Source organism: Galeopterus variegatus, unplaced genomic scaffold, assembly GCF_000696425.1.
Source record: "Galeopterus variegatus unplaced genomic scaffold, G_variegatus-3.0.2 Scaffold6199, whole genome shotgun sequence".
In the NCBI taxonomy this organism is placed as follows: Eukaryota; Metazoa; Chordata; class Mammalia; order Dermoptera; family Cynocephalidae; genus Galeopterus; species Galeopterus variegatus.
Window position 1 is genome coordinate 23069 of NW_007732310.1, and position 13841 is coordinate 36909.

Consider the following 13841-nt stretch of genomic DNA (forward strand, 5'->3'; position numbering starts at 1 on the left):
GGGTTGCGATCCGTTGCCGGACACGGAAAAAAGACAAAAAGACAAAAAAAAAAAAAAAGAAATAGCAGCAACATGTGATAAGGAATGCACTGGAAACATCTAAAGAGATTACTCTAGTATAAATGTATCACTTAGGAACCTATATATAGATGTCACATCACTAAAATCCACAAGCTGGAAGGGAAGATTTAAGAAGTAATGATCAGAAGGAAATTTGGAGAGAAATGAGTCCTCAGGACAGATTTATTTATGAGTAACTAATCTAGGTCCGAACATTACCCGCTTCCTGAAAAGTAAGGCTTGCCTGTATAATAACCCTGGACAATGCAGGTGAGACTTCAGCTTCTGCTTAGCTTAGAAAGCTACAAGATTATTTCTATCACACTTCAACATTATACTCAGACATAATCAAGGGAAGAAACTGACACAGGCATCAATATAAATGTGGTTCAATTTTATTTCAAACTATTTCTTTCATATTCAGGATGTGAAATCCAGAAGTTACACAAAAAGGGATTGTGTTACTTCCAATTAAAGAGGATAGGCTTTAATGAGGATTCAATGCAGCAATGAACAAAACCCCAGCAGTAGCCAAAAAGTTTAGTCAAGCTTACACTGAATAGTAGTGTGGGTGGTTAAGCAACACAAAACACCCAAACTTGGTGCAAATTTTTTATTATGAAAATAAAACTGAGTCACACTCAGTAACTTACATGAGTGGGGGTTCAGAAAATGTCATTGAATGAGTTCTTATCAAAAGTTTCTGTCTAAATGGACCTAATCCTTTTGTTGGTATTACTGTTCTTTAAAGTCAGAGCCCCAGAGGAACATGTGATTAGTGGGTACCTCCCAAGAAAGAAGCTAGTGGGGCAGAAGACAAGACAGTGGAGAGATTTATTCTCACTGGATGACCTTTTTGCCTTTCTAATTTTGTACTGTGTATATGGAATAACAATACAGAAATAAAGTATAATTATTAAAGAAAAAAATTCTAACCCAATGGCAAAAAGATGGGGAATGATAGAGACATAAGACTACCTGCTCAACTGCCTTGGTCCCAAGAAATAACACCTGGGAGATCCTGATACGAGAACCATGTCTTGTTCATCTTTCTTCAGCACTTAGCACAGTGCCTAGAACCTATTAGGAGCTTAGTGAATGTTGAAATGAAATAATAGCTCTCTTGTCCCACAAAGGCCAATGGACGGATGCTATACAGTAAGACAAATTTCAGCACAGTTTAAAAATTACCATCAGCTTGAAGTGGCCAAACAGGAAATAGACTGATCAGAGAGAAAATAAATTTTCCATTAGTGGAAGTGTTCAAGTATATATTAGATGATTATTTGCCCAGTAATACTGCATAAAGGATTACTATATCAGGCAGTCAGACAAGACCAGGAGTTGGCAAGTTATTCCTGAAGAGGGTCAGAACAGTAAATACCAGAGACACTGCTGGCCCAAAACAGTTTCTGTCACATATTATCATTATTATTGTTTTTTTTTTACAACCCTTGAAAAATGTAAAAACCATTCTTAGCTCAGAGACTGCACAAAAAAAGGCTTCAGGCAGGATCTGACCCATAGGCAACCAACCCCTGGACTCGATGACCTTCCAAACCCGTTATTTTTTTGATTCTTTGAAGGTGCTAATAATGTATTTTGTTTTGGGGGAGACTGACATTTTTGGGAGAATCTTTTTAAAGAGCCATAGAGATCAGCAAGAGCACCTGAGGGTGAAGTAGATTGTAAGGCCAGGTTCTAAGACCACATCTGTTGGCCTATCATATGTGCTCTGTAATGCTGTAAATACTTCTTTATAAACTGGTAAATATAGTCTATACAGAACACTCTCACACATATGTCACCAGCATTAAGCCAAGATGAAGCTCATTTGATATTTACTGAGGCTCATAACATGCCGGAAAGACTACATCAACAGGTTTCCACATCCTCAACAGGCATATCACCACATCTCTGATGGTCTCCTTCAAACTTTCTCCCCTCTGCTGCTGCCTTCCATCTTTTCTAATCCCGTCCAATGGCCCTGCCACTCCTCACCTCTGACCTGTTACTCAAGAAACAGCAAGCTATGTACTTTGTGCTGCTAACACCCATTCTCATGACTCTGCACCCCTAACTTACAGCTCCCTCTGTCTGAAAAGCATTTCCCCTTCTCTCCCTACTCACGTGACTGCCTAGCATTTTGAAAAGCCACCTTACAATTGGTAATTTTTCAACTCTTTGCTTACCTTTCTGCCTCTATCAACTTGACTGTAAACTCCACAAATTACACCTCATATTCCTCTCAGTATCCTTAGTCCTTTGCAGAGTTGCTCTCAAATGTTACTAAGATGAATCCTAGAAGCCCTTTATGGGTATCTTTCGCAAGAGAAACAAGAGAAAAAAATAACCCAAGCTTCGGTGATTGGAAGGACAAACTCCAGAAGCCTATTACCATGGAATATGGAGATTAAAGTAAGAAATCATGAAGAACATACAGACATGTGCCAATATAACTTAGAAGTTCTCTAAACCTATTATTGCTTTTTTAGAACTAAGATCTTAGAGGACAGGAAATATGCATGCACAAATCAGTGTAAATGAAAATTTATTCAACCATATACAAAAGTAGTAAAGAATAAATCTTTTCTTATTCCTGTGTTCCTGTGGTTATGTAAGTTAAAGAGCCTACCTTCAACAGTCTTAAAGTATCTCTCTACAAAAATTTATCAATTACAAAGGAGGAAAAATGTGACTCTCCAGTGAGAAAACCTGGTCAATAAGACACCATCATAATGAAGGGGTTACAGATAACACCAGCAGTAATGGGACAAATAGACCTTGTATGCTCTCTGATAGAATACAATGAAAAGAATACAGCATCTGTGGTAATTTGATGAATACATAACCCGGGTAGGTCTCATCAGGAGGAAACATCAGACAGACCCAAACTGAAAAACATTCTACAAAAATCACTGGGACTGGTTTATAATCTTCAAAAGTGTCAAGGTCTTAAAAGTCCAGGGAAGACTAAGGAGCTGTTACAGACTGAAAGAGACTAGAGAGACATGACAACTGGGGGCAATATCCTGGGATGATGCTCTGCTATAAAGGATATTACAGGGACAAAATCTGCGTGGTGTCTCTGGGGAAAGGTAAATGGATGGTCTTTGTCTTATTCTTCATTTCTGTAAGTTTGAAACAGTTCCAAAATAAAGTATTAAGAAGAACAACTCTAGTGCCCAGACTCACATAGCTTTATGCTATGTTCAACAGGCAAAACCAAACAACATGATAGAAGTTAGAATAGTAATTACAGGGGAGGAAGTGCTGACTAAGCAGGGGCAGGAAGAAGCCTTCTCAGGAGCTGGAAATATTCTGTATTTTGAGCTGGGTGGTGGGTACAAGGCATATGCATATGTAAAAAGCCATGAGCTATATATATTTATGATCAGTGCACTCACTATGTATGTTATACCTGAATAAAAAAATAGAACAAAACCCCCTATGTTCAAGCTATACCAATCCTACAAAGAAACTTCATGCACTCATTCAACAGTTAATAGATGACCTACTTAAATCCAGCTTTGGTGAAAACAAATTCATTGCTGTAAATAAGGAGCCTACATGAAATATTGTTTCCATAAAGTTTTCTGGCATTTTGTTATTACAGATGATAAAGATGGAAGTATTTTGGCTTAGAGCTTATAAAATTAATTGAAGCAGAGGTGCTTCCTGGAGTGAGACTGCCTGACCATTCTTCCTCCACAGGGGTCTAATAGGATTGGACACAGCAAATATCAAGCCAGTATAGGAATTTTTAGAAATGAAGTAAAACTAACAGAAAATAAACAACCACCATGCAGGAAAAAAAACCCCAAAAAACATGTCCTTAGGGAAACTAGACCCTTAGAGGGGGAACAGAGAAACAGGCCAGCCTAACAATACTAAAAATTCTCCCACTATAATTTTTCCGTGTGTGTTCTAGGGTTTTATGTGGTTGCTTTGGGAGAGCAGGGGAGTTTTTAATGGTTCAGAGAAAGGATGCTAAAATCAGAGGTAATGTGATACACAGTTAGGAATCTGGCCTTCGGTAAGATAAATCTACATTTGGATTCTGGCTACACCTCTTACTAGCTTAGAAGTCTTGGGCAGATTATTTCATTCCCCTGCACCTTGATTTCCTCATGTGTAAAATAAGGGTAGTTATACCTAACCCAGAATGTTGTTGGCTAAAAGAAAATTTGTGTGATATATTTGCTACAGTGTCTGGCATACAGTAAGTAGTCAATAAATGGTGGCTGCTGTTAGTTTTTCTTGTCACTCCCTATATTAACCAACAGTGCTTGACTAATGTGGTTCCCCTTCCCCATGCTCACTGTGAAAATTTCCTCTGCCTGAAACATACCTCCCTCAAAGGAGCACTGCAATCGCAGCACAGGCTTAATTAAAATGAAATGGTTGGTCTCCTGTTATAGGTCAAGGAGAAGTCCAAGGAACAAGTTCTAAGGGGTGAGGAGCACTCTGTGTTCAATTTCTCTGAGACCACATGGGTCCATTCACTTAGCGGAAGTGACAATAACCACAATTTGGCCCTAAAACACCTTCTCTGGGCCAAACGAGCTGATAGAGCAGGCTTCTATTTTCATTTTCTCAGCTGTGGGGCTACGAGCTCTGGCAGTCATTAAAATAAGCACCAAACCACATGACAAAGTCCTGCTGACAAACAGAATATGTTCTTAGCTGCTGATGTGTAAAAACAAGGTGGAGAGCACCAGGAGTAGGGAGAGGGCCACTTTGGCATATGGAGCCAATGCACATTTTGTAGACTAAGAATGCTTCTGCAACTTCATGAGTTTCAGAAACAATTTGCAAGGCTACTAAAGAGGGAGGTTTTAAAAACCATCTTTTCCAAAAGGAGGGGAAAAAAGTTCTAAACTTAGAAGAGGAGGCTTTACTGGAAGATGAAAACTCAGACTCCTCCAGGGGACCCAGCTGGGTACAGAAGCCTCACGTCCTTTTAAAAATTGCATTAGAGTCAAGATGCCGCTAAACCAACTAATGTCTCCACAAGACACCAAATCACCCAAAATGGCTTTTTTTATTACTGTGCCATCAGGTAACGTCTGTGGTAACAGCTGACCACATTAGCAGTTAGGATAATTGCTATCATGAGCAAGATGTCTTCCTCACCTGAGCCACCTCTCCCCTACAGAATCAACATCATTTACTTCTTTAGCAGGTCAATCAGGGAACCAGCAGTCACATCTGCAGTCCTCAAACTCTAAACATCATCCTCATTGATTACTTCCAGGAGTTGTGTTCCTTTCATTTTTGTTTTCTTTCTGCTATAGTATCTTTAATCTTCACATACAATCTGGTCTCCTTCAGCTTCAGTTTTTGAGAATGAACACACTGGATACCAGCATTATGGGAGTAGCAATCCTACAAGGGAGGGATAGTGAAAGCTGAAAAACTATGGGAAAGAGGAAGATGGAGAGCAGGATGCCTATTCTGGAGTCCTTTTTGTGATCTCCACTAATCAACGGTGTCACCTTGGTCCATTCTGTACATGAGGGATACCTACCAGTGACTCACCTGAGTCACTATGGAGCCCTTATGTCAACCAACAACTAAAATCTGTGATAGTTTCCTCAAAGCTGGCTGGGTTATGAAGGCTTGCTTCTGAATAGGAGCATCTCTGTGGTTTTCATTTTTGGTTGTCTTTAAAGGATCCTAAGAAATGGGAGAGATACTGAAAGATTGGGCCAAGCAAAAACCTGATTTCAGATTTTCAAAACATTTGATTTTCAAAGATGAGAATAAGAATAAATTCTACAGACTACTAGACAGAGATTTTTCTCCTAGTGGGCCACTCTATTCCACATAGCACCTTTGTACAATCAGAAAATAGCACCCCTTCCCCAAGACATTTTACTTCCTTTAGAGAACTGTTATAATATACTGATGAGGTTAGCTCAAGACATTCTACCCTTGTCTGCCATTGTCATTACAAAAATGACACCCATGGTATCTATGATACAAATGGAAATCCTTTTGATGTGGCCTCTTCTGCAGTGCACAACTGTATGCAGCAGCCCTGAGTAAACATAAGAGTCGAATATGGTTCAAGAAAAAGTCATGACAGAATAACTACATTTCTACCTTGATCAGGGAAGAATCATAGACACAGAATATATGAACCTCTGAAATGTCTGTCACAAGGCTGCTCCAGAAATCCTCATAGACAATATGAAGATATAGGAATTGGACACTGACATAAGTAGAGGGATTGGGAACTGGTAAAATAATCTTATTCCAAGGATGTTAGTTACAGAATGAATTGGGGTTAATAAGAAAGGAGCTAATCATGGTAGAACTTTGGATCATTCTTTGGTTCTATCCAATTAATTTTTATTTTATCTATCCACATAAATGAATATTCATCAACATTTACTAAGTATTTCATGTGTGCTGAACCCTGTGCTAGGGGCTAATAGCAGGGGGAAAAGACACATAAATATTTCAATAAGGCATTCTTATTACCACATTTTACCAGTGACTCGCATAAAGATATAAAAGATTTTCTTATCACTTCCACATTGGACATGAAGCAGGAAGAAACAGGACATACAACCGATGGCTCAAATTCAGAATAAAAAAAGATTCTGACCACCTCAAATGGCAGGCCTATTTTAAGAAGATTAAAAATTTCATAGAGGTAAATATAGGGCCTTAAATCTAAGTTCAAGAAAACAACTGGACAGCAATGCAGTCTGGTACTCTGGAGGCAGTATGATAGACTGGGAAGGGCATAGGTTCATGAGTCAGAGAGACCTGAGTTCAAATCCACCTCTGTTACTTTATAGCCACACAACCTTGGACAAGTCATTTAACTTCTCTGAGTCTGTTTCCTCATCTGTAAGATGAGGATACCATCTTCCCTGCAGAATTATTGTGAGGATTCAATTAGAAAATACATGTATCTGGCACAAAGGAGGAACTCAAAAAGCAGAGCTAACATCATCAAAATGTGTCAAAGACATTGGGGTTTCCATTAGGTTATTCTTTCAATAAACATTTATATTATATACTAGTCCCTGTGCTGCATTTCAAAAAATGTGCTACATTTTTTGTTCAAGGTGAAAAAGCTATGGTCCCTACCTTTAAAGACCTAACAATTTTGAAGGCAAGATGGACCAGAAATGATAACATAGCAATTTGGGTGTAAAACAAGTACAGTACAGTATGGTAAGTGTTTGTACAGAGTGGTATGGGAGGAGGGACATCTAAATTAGAATGCTTCCCATAGGAACCCTTGAGTCAAGGGTTGTAAGAAGAACTGGCAGTAGATTCTCAACAAGGGTCCTACTGGCATGTTGGGTGGGATAATTCTCTTTCATTTAAGAGTTTTCCTTGCACATCACAGAATGTTTAGCATCCCTGGTTCCCTCTCAATAAATGCAGTAATGCCCTTTGGTCAATGTCACAAAACAAAACAAAATAAAACAGCTCCACACACTTCCAAATACCCCCTAGATGGCTGGAAGAGGTGGGTGGCAGCACCAGCCCCAAGTGAGTACCACTGGATGAGGAAGACTATGGGTGGGGAATGGGGACACTCCAGGCAAAAGGAGGAAGCTGGCTCAGCTTCACATCTTCAATTCCAGAAACATCCCATGGCCTGAGCTCAATCATCACTTCTGAGGGAAGCCTTCCCTTACTCCCTCACCCCCTGATTAGGTTAATTCTCCCTCAGCACCATGAACCTCAACTTCATAGCACATTTACATACATTTTTGAATGTCAGTCTTCCCTAACAGAATAAAAGTTCTAAGAGAAAGAGACGATGTCAGTTTTTAATTTTCCCTCATTCATCATTGTTTTTCCAACATTTGACTCATTCCTAGAACCTCATAGGTGCCCAACAAAAACTTGCTGATGACTGAATCTATGAACAAATGAACAGCATGGTATGTCTAAGAAAATACAAATGAGTTCCTATGGCAGGAGGGAAAGGTACATGTGACAAAATAGCTAGATTACGTATCATAAAAGTAGGCAAAAACCAAATCATGAAGTATCTTATATGAAAAGCCATGTATTTGTATTTTAGCAAAGATCTGTATTTTAGAAAGTGTACTCAAACACCAGTGAGGGCCAGAATGCTGAGGCAGAGCAACCAGCTGGAGGCTGTGCAGGAAAACAGTCAGGATGGGAAGAGGGCCTGAACTGAGGCAGTGGGGAGGAAATGGAGGAGAACACATGTCAGGGAAGGTCAAGTAAGTAGAATCTATAGAACTCTGATGACTGCCTGTGCTGAGAGGGACAGAAGGAGGAATGGTACAAGAGGAAGAGTCCAAGATGACTCCCCAGGGTACTGTTTCAGATGACTAAATGGAAGGAGTGTGCTGTGGATTGATTGAATACTGTCCCCAAAGTTTACATATTAAAAGCTTAATTCCCACTGTGACTGTTGAGGTTGGGAAATCCTATTATGGTAATTGAAAGGTGGGGCCTTGAACAGCTGATTAGATTCGAGGACCATGCCTTAGTGAATGGATTAAAAATGGTGGTCATGGCCATGGTTCTGAGGGCTTTAAAAGAAGAGCACATGAGAGGTTAGTCTCTCCCTGCTCTGCCATTTTCTGCCATGTGAGACCCTTGGGTCACTGTGCCACGACCAAGACCCTCACCAGATGTGTTTCTTGGACTCTGGAGTTTCCAGCCTCCGAAACTGCAAGCAATAAATTTCTTTTTCTTATAAATTACCCAGTTCCAGTATTTTGTTATAAGCAACAGAAATGGACTAATACAGAAGGAAATGGGCAAGATTAAAGAATAGAGAAAGAATGGCAGGTTTGGAGGGAAGATGATGAGCTTAGTATTGGACTCACTGAGTTTGAGGGTGGCACTCAGGAGAGACCAGGTCCAAGATATAGAGCAGGGGTCATGGGCACATAAATGAGTACTGAAGCCAGGGGTGACATGAACAAAGAGTAGAGGGCAGAGCCTTGGAGAAAACAGGTACTTATAGAATGAAAAGAGGAAAAAGACCCACAATGGAAATTGAGGGAGAAATGGCCAGTTGTTGTAAGTGAAGGCAATGTCAGCAATGTCAGATGTGCCAAGAAGTCAAAAAATAAGAAAGGAAAAATGCCCAGAAGTTCTGGCAACGTGGAGGTCTCATGGCTTTGGGGAGACAGTTTTGGTGGAGTGGTGGGACAGAAGCAGGACTTCAGTGAACGATGACTTGAAGTAGAGACAGAACCTCCAGACAACTCTCAAAGAAATGTGGCTGGGAAGAGCAGGCATGATGGGGTGCAGCAGATGTTACTGGCAGAGTATTTCATTTTTTCCAAAATAAGAGTAAGTTGAGGATATTCAAATGGGAAGGGTGGATGAAACAGGAAAGAAAGTGAACAAATGATGGAACCAGGTCCATGAGGCAAAGGTGATGGGATCTCACACATACAAGGAGAAATTAGCCTTAAAACAAACACAATTTTTTCTTTCACAAAATTAGAATAAAAATGATTGGGTCCGCTGGAAATCAGTTTGTAAAAGACAGAGGAGGAAGTTGAGGAGCCTTAATGGATGGCTGCAACTTAACAAAGCAAAAGATAAGATAGGACCGCTGAAGAGAGGAATGGAAATGTGGGGACATAAAGAGGAATGGACCAGAGAGCTGCCTGAGGACACATGAGCATCACTGAGGCCCGGCTGATCTGTTTGGTGACACAACAGTGTTATAGTGTCAAGAACTTGCTGTGTCTACAATGTTGCCAGCAGGGTCTTAGGTTACCCCAGGAAAAGTGCAGTCCTGCCCTGCATGGTTAGACTCCTCAAGGAAAGAGAACTTGCCCTCTACAACACACACTCGAAGAAAGACTGACAAAAAGGAACAAGTTCAAAGGAAGGTAACTGCCAGGAAAAAGTTGTGAGGAAATCCCAAGGGAGATCATTCTGGAGCTGGTCTGAGATCAGTGAATAGGTGGTTACCCAGACTTCCAAGACCATGGAAATGCATATTATCTACCCATTCACGAAGCAGCACCTATTTATCCTCTCTTAATTATACAATCAGGCCTTCATTACATTGGAGAAAGGTGGGAGATCAGGAGATAAAAAGAGAAGAAGAGGAAGGTATTAGTGAACTTCACTTCTTTGGATAAAAGTGGAGGACAGAAGCCAACTGACTTCCAGATAAAATCTGAGAGGAGATCAGTGATAACCAATCAGAAACCACTAATCAAAGAACTTTGTTTTCATACAGCAGATTTATTTTCCCCCCAATATCCTGGTTCTTGCCTCCCTCCTCTCTCCAGCAACAATCAGTTACCAAGTCCAACAAATGCCACCTCCTTTATCTCTCAAATCCACCCACACCTGTTCATCTCTACAGCCAATGCCTTCATCCAGGCCCTCATCCTCTGTCACCGGATCATCGTAACAGTGCCTGACTGGTTCCCTGCTGGTCCTGCCCTGTCCAGTGTAATCATCACATTGCTGCCCGGGTAATTTAAACAGACCAGAACATGTCAGACCCCTGTTCAAAATTCTTTAGTGCCCTGCTCTCCACCCCAATGCTTTAAAAATAAAAACCAAATTTCTTAGTCTGGCAGTATTAACTGCTACTATTTATTGGGTGCTTATCACCTACCAGTGCCAATTGAGTAACATATCACCTCATTCAATTTATAATTCCGCTTTTTATAGATGAGGAAACTGAGCTTAGAAAGGAAGTGACTTGCCCAAGGTTACAAAACTAGTTCAGTGGCAAAGCTAGTACTGGTACACAGGTGTCTTAGATTCCAAAGTCTGTGCTTTTAACATGCCCACAAGGCCCTTCGTGATGTGGTTCCTGCTTACCTCTCCAGTCACCTCTCGTCCTACAACTCTGCACTGCAACTCTGGTGAACCATGTGCAGGTTATGCATTCTCACCTACAGCCCTTTGCTCAGGCCACCCCCCACCCCTCTTCACCTGGCTAATCATGCTCATCTTTTAGGGCTTGGATAAAGCATCACCTCCTCACACAAGCCTTCTCGGATGCATCAACCTGACTTACAAGAACTGTAAATCCTCTTCTACCAAACCTCTGCAATAGCTTCATGCCACACTGTTGTTGTCTATCTCCTTGACTTAAAAGAAAAAGTAAACTCCTTGAGGATAGGGATGCGTATCTTACTCTGGTGAGTGCACTTGAGCACTTGTGGTGCAGTGCCAGGAACAAAGCAGATGCTCAATAAATACAAGCGTACTTCAAAAAGTTTGCGGAAAAATTAGATTAAAAGATAATACGAATCCTTCCGTGAATTTTTTGAAGTACTCTTGTATTTATGTTTTTTCTCCATAATAACAGAAAAGGGACTGTGTGGTTGAATAACAGAGCCCAGTACTCAGTTCCTTAAAGGGTTTCAAAATCATGTTACATAAGGGCAGGGAGGAGTTGGCCAAGAAAAATGGAAGGGGAAGGAGAAGTGTTCTAGGTAGCAGAAGCAGCAGGAGCAAAGGGCTATGAGACTCGAGCACAGAGTTGGAGGATGGAGGAAGTGAGGCAAGATGAGCCTTCACAAGACTGGCTTTTTCTTCATTCCAGTGTTAGCTCAAACATCAATTCCTCACAAAAGTCATCCCTGATCAGCCAGCTTTTAAAATAGCTTCCTCTGCTTTCCCCCAGTTACTCTCTATTCATGGCTGTTTCTTTTTGTAGCACCTATCGGGATCTGAAACACGTATCAACCCTTAAAAGTATCATATTGATTGACAATCACCACCACCACGATCAAAAAGTAGGCTCCACGGGCCTGCCCGTGGCTCACTCGGGAGAGTGCGGCGCTGATAACACCAAGGCCACGGGTTCGGATCCTATATAGGGATGGCCGGTTGGCTCACTAGCTGAGCGTGGTGTTGACAACACCAAGCCAAGGGTTGAGATCCCCTTACTGGTCATTTTTAAAAAAAAAAAAAAAAAAAAAAGTAGGCTCCATGAAACAGGGCTCTTCTTTTTCTTAGTTTACTGCCACATCACTTGTGCCTATAATAATGCCTGGTGCATTAACAGGCAAATATTTGTTTTATTCACTCATTTAACAAATATTATCGAGCATATTATATTATATACAGGCATTGTTCTATATGATGGGGATATAACAACAAATAAAACAAAGCAAAATTCTCTGTCATTGTAGAGCTTACTATGGATAAATGAATGTGCTTAGCTTTGAGAAGAAAAAGGGGGAAGCAGAAGACAAACTCTGGCTGTCACCCTGTCTCTTGCAGCTTTCAAAGATGTGCGGGGCAATCTAAGAGCCTGAAGGAGGGATAATGAGCTGAGGTTACTGGATAACTGCTTTCAGTTCAGCATATAACTTTTTAAGCCAGAGCTGGGGGAAGACCAAGCAGGAGCAAAGAGAAGTGGTGAGCTTTCTGTCACCGAAGAAGTTTGACGAGTGGGCAGGGGTGTAATACAAAATAGGAAAGGGAGCCTGGGATCCAGAGGTGACAGTGTTCAAAAATGAGGTGATTTGGTTTCATTTCTTCAATATAATATATGTTGGTGCTGTTCTTATACAACTCCTGGGATCCAGAGGTGACAGTGTTCAAAAATGAGGTGATTTGGTTTCATTTCTTCAATATAATATATGTTGGTGCTGTTCTTATACAACTCAATTCAGTAAAAATAAAAGTTTGACTCTTTCTGACAAAGAAATTTTCTTACACTGACATTTACCTTACCTGATTCCTATTAAGCATTAGTTTGTAACCCTTGGACTAAACCAAGGAATAGAGAAACTTAGCTCAGCAAAGACCTTAGAGTAAACTTACTTTAACCTCTTCACTTAACAAATGACATATTATCATTCCCATTTTACAGATGAGGGAAGACAGGCTCAGAAAGGGGAGGAACGTGCCAGAGTCACACAGCAAGTCCGGGCAAAGCCCAAGTGTCCTATTTCCCGTGTTCCAACACCGGGGGCACTCCCTGCCAGAGAACAAGAGGAACTGACTTAGGATATTATCAGGAGTTTCCTAGTCAGAAGACCCCGGACTGAACCAGTGCGAGGGGATGTGGCTGAAGAGAAAGCACGATAGCCGGAGTCGGTAACTCCCAAGAGGTGGGAGGACGACTCAGAGGCGGACGGAGGAGGATCCTGAAACCCGCTATGACCTTCGCCCTCACCGCGGAACTCGCCCTTTGTCTCCAGGCCTCCAAAACAGACCCTGCAAGACCCCACCACTCCCTCACCAGCCGCGGTCCACTTACCGCCGCTCAACTTCCGGCAACCACAGCGTCGTCCGCAGCGCGCGCCCCGATGACGCAGAGTGGCCCCGCCCCCGCCTGCCGAGGGAGAGTGGCGCGCGTGCGCACAGGAGCCTGGGCCAACACGGGAAAATGAGCCCCTAGCACCGGGCTCAGTGGGAGGAACTCGAGTCGTGGGGGGGCGGGGCCTCAGGAGGTGCGCGAGGGGCCGGAGCGATCGAGAAACTTTCTCCTGTATCAGATGCGGGAATGGGTGTGGGCCCATCAGGCTTTTTAAAAAGTGCTCCACGTTCTTTCTTGTGATTTCAGGGGATGACAGGAATTATCATCCTTGCCATTTTCCGGGAGAGGCGGAGTCAAACGTAGCACAGGGATCATTAGGGAGACAGGTGCGGAGAGACAGGAGGTGAGAATTTTAGTAGGTAAAGGCCAATGAGAGTCGACAATGACCCACTTGCGCTTTCGAAACCAGCCATTATTCTCGTAGCTCCTTGCCGTCAGTGGGAGGATAAAGCTATTCATTCTAAATTATTTGCCGAGTACATACTATGTACGAAGTACTGGGCAGGTG

At 41.7% G+C, this 13841-nt stretch overlaps 1 protein-coding gene across 1 annotated transcript in view; it reads right to left on the bottom strand.

Moving 5' to 3' along the window:
• LOC103605973 (ubiquitin-like modifier-activating enzyme ATG7) overlaps window positions 1-13312 on the bottom strand; it is a gene marked incomplete at its 3' end in the record, with an annotated part of 30654 nt that extends 17342 nt beyond the window's left edge. The window contains exon 1 of the mRNA XM_008590573.1: window positions 13274-13312. The remainder of the gene's footprint in view (window positions 1-13273) is intronic.
• Window positions 13313-13841: the final 529 nt, after the last annotated feature.